The sequence below is a fragment of the Mustela lutreola genome, chromosome 2 (assembly GCF_030435805.1).
Source record: "Mustela lutreola isolate mMusLut2 chromosome 2, mMusLut2.pri, whole genome shotgun sequence".
Lineage (NCBI taxonomy): Eukaryota > Metazoa > Chordata > Mammalia > Carnivora > Mustelidae > Mustela > Mustela lutreola.
Genome location: NC_081291.1, coordinates 1,363,392 through 1,369,794, shown reverse-complemented (window position 1 = coordinate 1,369,794; position 6,403 = coordinate 1,363,392). Strand labels below are relative to the sequence as shown.

The 6,403-nt window shown below is 55.9% G+C and overlaps 1 long non-coding RNA gene across 2 annotated transcripts; it reads left to right on the top strand.

Annotated features, from left to right (window-relative positions):
* Window positions 1–694: 694 nt before the first annotated feature.
* LOC131823240 (uncharacterized) lies at window positions 695–5,843 on the top strand. 2 transcript variants are annotated; one of them, XR_009350529.1, is made up of 2 exons: window positions 695–1,592; window positions 3,668–5,843. It is a non-coding gene; the product is annotated as an uncharacterized LOC131823240 (long non-coding RNA). The 2 variants fall into 2 exon arrangements; XR_009350528.1 differs by lacking the exon at window positions 3,668–5,843 and adding an exon at window positions 1,788–3,470.
* Window positions 5,844–6,403: the final 560 nt, after the last annotated feature.

Here is a 6,403-nt window from a genome sequence, read left to right as displayed (position 1 = left end):
GGGCGTCCGCGCTGGCCGGGTGAGGGCCTGACGGCGGGGACCCGCTCCGGGTCGCGCGGGTGGGAGGTGGAGTCCCGCGGCAGTGCCCACGCCCCCAAGCGTGCGCCTTCCCGGCGGTGGGGACAGGACGAGGCAGGGTCCGAAAGCCAGGGCGGTGGCTTCCACTTGCGGGAGCTCGAGACCGCCGCGCCCTGACCAAGGCGTTAGGAGTCAGGGCAGTGGTTAGCTCAGGTCACCCGTGCTTCACCTGTGGAAGAGGATCCGTCGAGCACTTGTCGTGTGTCCTGTCCGTAAAAAGCTTTCTGGGGACAGGTCCCCCGGTTGCTGTGCACCGGGGGCCTGGCGGGTAAAGGAAGAAGCAGGAGAGTGAGGGGCCCAGACGGTGACCTGGGGACAGGGAAGGAGGGCTCCGAAGAGGGACAGACGCCCCCATGGGTCACGCAGCCAGCCAGCCTGGTCTTTGTGAGCTGAGGACAGCCGGAGACAGGGTTAGGGTCCCCAGCCCGAGGAGCCGGAAGCCCGGAGCCGCCCCACTCCTCCCAGACAGGAGAGCCTGTCCACCCGCTCTGGCTGCTGGCAGTTTCCATCCCAGACGGCACAGAGGCAGCCAAAGCTCGGGCCTCAGGACACCCGCCCCCTCCCCGTCTCCCTCTCCCTCCTCCTGCAGCCCTTCCCCCATCCCCCACCCCCCACCCCCCACCCCCCACCTGTCCTCTCCCCTCTGCGGAGAGACCCCAAGGGACTTCTCAGACCCTGGCTGGGGCAGCCAGCCGGAGAGTGGCTACAGACAGCTGCTTCCCATCCGTCCCCTCGCCTGCCTGTCCCCCACCATCTGAGGGATGTCAAGACGGGCCCTGGAGGAGGGTGACCTTGGCCCCGGGCCCTCAGCATGTGCCTTCCCTACTTGGAATACGCTTCCTGAGACACCTCCCTCTAGCTCCCTCTGTCATCAGTGTTGTTCCCGGCTCACTTCCTCCAGACCCTTCCTGGACTGCACAGACAAGGTGGGGCCCCAGAGTCTGCTTTACGCACGCCATGGACCCACAGAATTCCAGTCCTGGCTCACCCTTCCCTGCCGGGTTTGTCCCTCAACCTCGGCCGGCTTCCTCCTGAGAGCAGCTGATGCCAGCGGGCCCTGCCTCAGGAGGTTTGAGAGGGTCAAGTCAGTTCGCATCGAAAGTGCTAGAATGGTGCCTGCTACATAGAACTTATTTGCCACCGGCAACGCTGCTGGTAGTGTTAGGGTGGTTTGTGGGGTGACCTACGGTCCAGTTTGCCCAGGACTGTCCTGGTCTTGGCTCTGGAAACCCAGGGAATCCCTCTGTTCTGGACACACAGGGATGGTTGGTCACCCTACTTAGGATTTATCTGCCATCCCCATGCAGCCGGAAGGAGATCTCCTGGCACCTGCCTGCCTTGCTGCTAACGCTTCAGTCATCCACTCAACGCCTTCATTCAGCAAGTGTTGTGTAAGCATCTACGACCCAGCAGGTCCCCTTCCCGGAGCGGGGGACATAGCAGCCAGGACGGTGGATGGAAATCCACGTCCTCGGAGAGCTGACGTTCCAGGAAGGGCAAGGAACAGTAAGCCGGTAAGATGTCATTGTCATTTATTATGCAGGAAGGGCGTCCGGGACACAGGAGATGGCTCAAGTAAGCCAAGGAGAGGGAGCGGGGCAGCTTTAGATGCAGGCCGTGAACCGAAAGGGGACCACGGCTGTCACCGCAAGCTATCCTGCCCCTCGGGGACACCGGGCCATGTCTGGGGACATCTGTGTTTGTCACAGCTAGGGGTGAGGCCGGCATTGAGGGGGTGGGGCCAGGGATGCTGATCAGCCCCCAGAGCGCCCAGAAGATGCCCACAGAGAACGACCCCGCCCAGCGTCCGCAGCGCCTAGGGGCAGAGACCGTGCTCCAACATTATTCTGACAAGCTCCCTCAGAATCCTGCAAGGGCAGGGACTCCGTCGCAGCCACTTGTCACCCTCAGAGGTGACACGGAGCGAGGCAGGGCTGAGACAAGTCTTGGGGATGAAATTACAAGCGTGTATCCCCATCTACCGGGCACTCAGAGCTGGGGGCGGGGGCTGTCCCCTGCACACTCTGGCCTCTCTCACCCACCTTGTGCAGCTGGCTCTTTCCAGAGTCACCTCTGGTCCCTGCCCTGGGTCGAGTGGACCCTGAGAACAAGGACTTGGGGGCAGGCGGACGGTTCGAGAGGTGCAGAGAGCAGCACGGGAGGAGGAGAGGAGGCAGGAGGAGACGGGTGTGCTGACCCCGGCGGCCTCGGTGGGACCAACCCCATCCCAGAGACTGGGCACATGCAAACACATACCTTGGCAGAGCCCACCCAGGGTGTCCAAGGAGTGGGGTTACTTGTGCGCGAGCTCCTGCTATCGGGGGAGGCGTGGCGGGGCGTGTGGACTCCCCGGCGCTGGAGCCCACCGCAGTCCTCGACGTGCAGACGCTGGCTGTTTGAGTCTCCAAACGGTCGGGTCCAAGCAGAGTCGAGTCCTGTCCCATGCTCTCCCGTGGCTCTAAATCCTTGTGGAGCCTTCAGAGGGCGCCCGGCACTTTCGTCTTCGGCTCCAGAGTGAACCGCCTGCAGACAAGCCACCCCCCGCTCGGGGACCAGCAGCAACTCTTCACTGTGCTGAGATGCTTGAGATACCAACATCATAAAGACCAGAGGAGGCTGAGGCCTGCCTAAATCAAGGGACGACACTATTATCTTTGTAAAAGTGCTTAATTTTAGTAGTTAAAGTTTACCAAAAAAGTAGGGGCGCCTGGGTGGCTCGGTGGATTAGGCCTCTGCCTCTGGCTCAGGTCATGGTCTCAGGGTCCTGGGATCGAGCCCCGCATTGGGCTCTCTGCTCCGCGGGGCGCCTGCTTCCTCCTCTCTCTCTGCCTGCCTCTCTGCCTGCTTGTGATCTCTGTCAAATAAATAAATCTTTAAAAAAAAAAAGATTTACCAAAAAGGTTGCAAAGACGGTACAGAATGTTCCCATGCGCCCCACCCCGGACCCAGTCCCTGCTACCATTTTTCACGTGTTCCGTTTGTGTGGCCTCTTGGCTACAGCGAAGGAGCCAACCTCAACACATTATCACGAACCGACCTCCAGGCTTCATTTGCATTTCTTTCATTCTTCCCTAACTCTGTTGTTTCTGTCCCGGTGTTCTCTGGACTGTGATGGGTTTGGTACCTTTAAGATTTTGAGGAGGACTCCTCAGGCAGTTTGTCTGTTAATTTGTTTTTCTGATGTTTTTCTTATGATTGCTATGGGGTTACGGGGCTTGGGGGAGGAAGACCCAGAGATAAACGCCGTTGTCACCAGACGACGGGGAGGACACGTCGCGCCGGCAGGATATGGGACCGAGCTGGTAACTCATCACCTGACGATACTACTGTCCTTTAAACCATGGTGCACCTTTTCCTCCCCCAAGTAACCAAAGGTAAAGAGACTGACAACATCTCATGTTGGTGAGGACGGGGGTCCCTCGAACTTGCGTGGGCTGAGGCTGGTAGCAGGGACTGTGTGCGTGGGTCTCACAGACTCAGTGGTCCGGGAAGGGCAGCGAAGCGACACCAGAGAAATTTAATCAAGTTTCCTTCCTTCCTACCTTCTTTTTTTTTTTTTTTTAATTTTTTTTTTTTATTTACTTGACAGAGATCACAAGCAGGCAGAGAGGCAGGCAGAGAGAGAGGAGGAGGCTCCCCGCCGAGCAGAGAGCCCGACGCGGGGCTCGGTCCCAGGACCCCGGGAGCAGCCCCAAGCCCAGAGCAGCGGCACCCCCCACGGAGCCCCCGGGCGCCCCCTTTCCTACCTTCTTTCCTGCCTTTTCTTTCCGGAGAGCAGTTTCTTCTCTATTTGGGAGCTTTCTGTTTCTTTTCTGCTTCACTAAGCTCTTCCCTCTAATTCCTATGTAGCTGGCGAGCGAGGTCCTTTCCAGGGTTCGGGGTTGTGACTCAGCGACCCGGCCTGAGCGTGCCGGTCCACGGCTCTGCCCTGCCCGCGCACGAAGGGCTCTTCCTTCCGAACTGCAGTTGTCGGACGTGCAAAGCCCCGAGAATGAGCAGATGCTGTTGGGGCGGGATACGGTTGTCGCTGAGGGCTGAGGCCTCGTCTAAGAAGGGCCTGGATGTGTTTTAGGTCGTGCTCTGGAGGGGGGTTACTTGGAGATGGAGGTGAAGAGCTGCTGGCGGAGAAGCGACTGGGCCGGTCCCTTGAGATGAGTGCACGTATGTCCTTTTGCATGTGGCGCTCTCTCACGGTAGAAGAAGAAAGGGGGGGCGCCTGGGCGGCTCAGCGGGTTAAACTGCTGCCTTCCACTCGGGTCATGATCTCAGGGTCGTCGGATCGAGCCCCGCATCGGGCTCTCTGCTCAGCGGGGAGCCTGCTTCCCTCTCTCTCTCTCTGCCTGCCTCTCTGTCTACTTGTGATTTCTCTCTGCCAAATAAATAAATAAAATCTTTAAAAAAAGAAGAAGAAGAAGAAAAGAAAGGGGGAAAATATAAATAAATAATTTTTAAAAAGAAGAAAGAATAGAATAAATTAAGAAGAGAGAATAAATTTATTTTTTTAAAGATTTTATTTATTTATTTATTTGAGAGAGAGACGGTGAGAGAGAGCATGAGCGAGGAGAAGGTCAGAGAGAGAAGCAGACTCCCCGTGGAGCTGGGAGCCCGATGCGGGACTCGATCCCGGGACTCCGGGATCATGATCTGAGCCGAAGGCAGTTGTCCAACCAACTGAGCCACTCAGGCGTCCCAAGAAAAGAGAATAAATTTAAAAAATAGAATGAAACCAGGTCTGGGCTGGTGGGAATATAAAATGGGGCCGCTGCTGTGGGTAACTGCTTTAGAAGACCTCAAAAAATTAAACATACAGGTGCTGCGTGACCCAGCAATTTCATTCCTAGGTCTACACTCAAAAACTGGAGAACTGATATTTGCACACCTGTGTCCACAGCATTACTAAAGATACCCAAAAGGTAGAAACAACCCAAGTATCCATTGGTGGTTGAAGAGACAAGCAAAATGTGGTCCACCCATAGGATAGGACATTGCTCAGCCTCAGAAAGGAAAGAAATCCTGAAACCTGCTGCAGCATAGATAGACTTTGAAGACCTTGGGCTTGGAAATAAGCCAGAAGGACCCGTCCCACAGGACCCCACTCCCAGGAAGGCCCCAGAGGAGTCCCCTCCGCACAGAGACAGACAGGAGAGGGTGGGAGCCGGGGCTGGGGCAGGGGTGGGGAGTCCATGCTTCATGGGGACAGAGTCTCCGTGTGGGGAGATGGAAAGTTCTGGAGACGGGGGGCGGGGGTGGTCACACAGCAGTGTGAGTGTGCTCCATGCCCTGAGGGGTGCACTTGGAAATGGCTAACACAGGCACCAAACTTACAGCGGTGAGCATTTCATAATGTATATAATTTTTCAAATCACAAGCACCCCTGAAATTAACATTATGTTGTATTAACTGTGCTGCAAGAAAAAAATAACAATCGCAATCGTTTACAATTTTTGTGTGCGCTTTAACCACCATTTTTTCTTAAAATGGTAGCAACTATATAATCATAACGACTGGCTTTGCAGACAAGGGTAGGCTCCTGCCCCAGAAACATGGAACCCTCGGAGAGTCCTCTTCCTGCATTCTTGCTGTGTCGTTTGCTTTGTCCTGGGGTCAGTGAGATCATTCTTGGCAAGACTGGAGAGACAGTTGCACCTGTGCTGCAGGGGAGGATTGCAAATCCGTATGCCAAGTTGAAGGTCCTTCCAAACTGTGGAAAGACATCCTCGTGGAGAAAGATGTGCGTGACACGTTGTATTAAAAGGAGCAAGGTCCGTACATAAGCGTGCTTGCATACAAGTGGGCTCTTTCTGGCTCACAAGAAACACGTTGCAGTGGTTGTAGCTGGGAGGGATGAGCAGTAGATTGTTGGATTCTCTCCTACAGTGGGAGATCCCCTCGTGCATACACATCCACACTCCCTGCCCCGTGCGTTTGCAGGGTCTCCTGGTAGAGCTGTCGAAACGCATCCCTGCTCCCTTCCCAAGAGGCTTAACAATATGTATCATTTACCCACTGCTGTGTAACCAGCCACTTCCAGAACTCTGTGGCTTCAAACAAAGATCATGGAGTTCACACCTTGCTCTGTAGTCAGCTATTTGGACTGAACTCAGCCGGACAGTTCTTCTGCTGGTCCTGCCTGCGGTTTTTCACATACGAGTATCATTCAGTGGGTCGGCCGGAGGCTGGTTGGTCTAAAGGGCTTCAGCTGGGGGTGGGGGCTCGCCTCTACTCTCTGGTCTTGTTCTCCAGTAGACCAGCCTCATGGTGTTCTAATGTCAGTAAGAGCATAAGAACCGAAGCTTCCAGGGCTGCCTGGCTGGCTCAGTTGATT